We start from the raw sequence: 3705 nt of genomic DNA on the forward strand, positions 1-3705 counted from the left end.
TCCGTTGGACCAATTAGGGTCGGATACTTCAAGTGCTTTACCAGGGGTTGTGAATACTTTTCGAGGCGCAAATTTTTGCTTAATTTCAACTAAAATTCATTATGTACCTAGTCAAAACTAGCTTAGTGTAAGTTTCCGGTATGACACCTACAGCGGTCCCATTATAATTGCAACCTTCAAACATTGGTCCCCGATGGTCAACCCTTGGATCATTCAACATATAACATTATAAAAATTAATTTTTATTGTAGGAAATGAAACTATTTTTCCGGATTTAAATCGCGTATATTTGTTTTTTCAAACAAACAAAAAATAAGATGGTTGGCATCAATATTAGGCATAACTGGTTGAAGACTGTACCACCTCAGTCAATCGTGACCATGGGACCTGTAAAGGGCCCGAAACGTCGGTTTGTTTGAAAAAACAAATATACGCGATTTAAATCCGGAAAAATAGTTTCATTTCCTATGTGTAACAATCGCGAAAACCTAAGAACTCGATAATTTTTATTGCCTATATATGATCACTAGATATTGGAACAGATAAGAGTATATTTACCTAAACTTCAAAGAAGTAATAAACATAGAGTGATTAATACCTTCTTCTGAAATACCGGAACAATTGTATTTTGTTTTATAGTTTAGATGTGAAGTTAAGTAATATTTTTAAGTCAAGTCATATTTTGCTCGACGTGATTCGAGTTCATCAGTAGTTTTTAATCATGGATCCGCGGCGGCGACTCGACGAAAACTGCGCACCGAAGCCCTGCCAGCCCGATCACTCAACCAACCAACGCGGGCGTGAGGGTAGTTGCTCGCCGCCACCCTCGGGAGTTGAGAGTATATATCAAACGTATATTTATTAATACATTATTAGTGTAGTGTACAATCCTATAATAATAATAAGAATGAAGCAGACAGGTGTAGTTCCTCGCTCCACCGCCCGCGCCTGTACTGAGTGACCGAACTGTCAGAGCTTTGCCACGTAGTTTTCGTCGAGTCACCGCCACCTTCTCATTATTAAGGACCACGGGCTGGTTTTCTGGTAATAAGTTTGAGTCTTGCATAAGTTTCCTATTTCAAATACAGTATGTGTGTATAAGATCATAATTACACTCGTTTTCATTTTTTGTATTTTATTTTAAATCATTACAGACGGAGGGATTATTCACTCTATGTTTATTACTTGAAGTTGAATTAAATATTAAATTATATAGAGGCAGAGTATATACTCTGCCCGTTCTAATATTTTATGATCACAGAATACTTACTGAAGTGCTTGTTAATTAGAGGACTATACGAGCAAGTGTAGACGGTGGAGAAATAGTCCACGTTTATGGCTAAAATTCGAAACGAGTAGTATCTATTCTTTACTGAAACAAATTATAAATAAAAGTGAGGAATCTGTAAAAGCACAAAAGCTTAATTACAACCAATGAAACTTCAAAGAAAATTCCTAATTTTCCAATTTACCCCTCTGTAATTTTCCGTATCAGAGAAAATTCGTATAAGGTTTTAAATTCACGTCATTTCTCGGATTCGGAACAGATACAAAGAGGACGTAGTGCGCAAATGCTCATTTTAAGAAAATAATGATACGTTATAAAAGGGATATAAAAATAATAAAGATGATGTGCTAGGTAACCACATCAATCAAGTACTGTTATCTGTTATATACGGTACATGTGTACTATGAGTACCAAACTGTGGTAGAATACATTTATTTGCAAGAATACAAATTTATCCGCTCACGCAATACATGCAGCCGTAGACGCATACTACACCTACAGGTGCCGGTTATGATTTTATACCGATTTATCGGATATCGAAGTTATAACAGGTAAAAGAACTAATACTAATAGCTATTTCGGTAACTACTCTAGCAAACCATAAAGTTTTTAATGCCTGGATCTGTCATTTAAAAAAAATAAACAACTTCAAAAATACGTCACGACAATCGTGTGTGTTATTGTTTGGGCTGGTGATTTCGGTGTTTATTTATTGAAAACATACCGTAAGTAACGTTTTTTAAGTTTACCCTGAATATAAATGTTTATAAACTATACTTTAAGGAGTAATTTCATGGTAAACGTTAGAACCACTCAAACGGAATATTATCATATTTACCCAAGTACACCAAACATTTCATTAGTGCTTTTTAAATGCAGGATTTGCGGTGTATTACTGCATTTTCTTTGAGATGTTTTTGTTGTAGCACGGAGGTTATTTATTTAGCAATGCAGAATAATAATTTTATTTACAAAAACTTGTATTTAAACTGAATCCTTTTCTAATTTGCGAAACCAAATAGCCGCTATTTTGCGGTAGGATGAGCGCATCGCGTGAGCGGATATTTTATAGTAAAATTAGATACATTGCATTCAACCAGCAACGAGGTATATAAATTATTTATTAATAGAATTTTGCTTTAAGTCAGTGTAAGTAATTGCATTTCTAATTGATATAAATTACAAAGGCAGCTTCCCACGGCCTGTGATATCACGTGCCGCATCGAGTCGTGCTAATTTGTAGCGACACTAGTAACACGAGCTCGCGCGGCGAGGCCCGTGAAAGCACGGGCCGTAGGAAGGCCTAAATATTCTTACTGAGATAAATCTCTTGCCAGGATTCCATCCACGTTCGCGCTATAAATTTGTATCGTTAATTTACTAAGATCTAATTTTCTACAAAACCAAAGAAAGAGTCCAAGGAAGTATTGCCACTTTCCCTATTTCTGCCGCCAAGCAATAACATGAAGGGTGCTGGTGAAATTACAGGCACATGGGAGTTGTCAACTTATGTCTTAGGATGACGGTGCCCCTTAGATCTTTGCGATTTACTGCAACTGTTATAGACAGGCGTGTAGCCACCAGGCACACGAGTTGTTATGTTATGTTATGTATAAAAAAAGAATTTCTTTTTCTGTCCTGGTGAATATAGTAAGACGTGGTTACTATTACCTCGTGGCCCAATTGTTTGCTCTTTTGAGAAGTAAACTTTTCGAAATTGAACTGCGTGCATTGGAAAGTGTCATAGAATGAATTTCTTTGCTCTGGTACTCATAGAACAGATTATTCCGTAATTTAAGACCAGGTAGTTGATGTAACTGTCTGGTTTATTATTGTTACTAATAAAAATGTACTTACATTTGTTAGGAAATCTTTCAAAATTGAAAGTAAGGCGCAACATGGCTGGGTCCTCGCCAGCAACCGTAGTCTCAAGCTTACCCATGCTGTATCTTTGTACGCGATCTGGGTCCATTCTCGAGAAGTTAAAATAGAGATTACTGCCTTTTTTATCATTCATTTCGACCATAGCGCAGTTGTTTAGGTTTAGCTCGTCGCTTGAGTAGTGATAGACTTGATACCACTTACCGGAAAACTGGAAATAACATACAACGGTAAAAAGTTCTGTAACAATTGTTCCATCTTTCACACCATGTTTTAAGCAAATAAAATTTCATTTAATTTCATTTCATTTCATTTCAAAGAATAAAATGGGAGTAACTTAATTTGATACAGTAGCAAATTAATTTAATTCCATTTTTATTAACATGGACTTCCGCAAAGTAATGCCCGAATCTTTTAATAACTCTAAAGAGCAATTGCGAACTCCTATATAAAATTTTGTTGACATAATTTGTAAGTGTCTCGTTCATGAAAATATGTGAAAATATAGGCACAAGGATTTTTTCTTTTATTTTTGT

This window comes from Hyposmocoma kahamanoa, unplaced genomic scaffold, assembly GCF_003589595.1.
Source record: "Hyposmocoma kahamanoa isolate Upper Pololo Valley unplaced genomic scaffold, ASM358959v1 68, whole genome shotgun sequence".
Taxonomy (NCBI): domain Eukaryota; kingdom Metazoa; phylum Arthropoda; class Insecta; order Lepidoptera; family Cosmopterigidae; genus Hyposmocoma; species Hyposmocoma kahamanoa.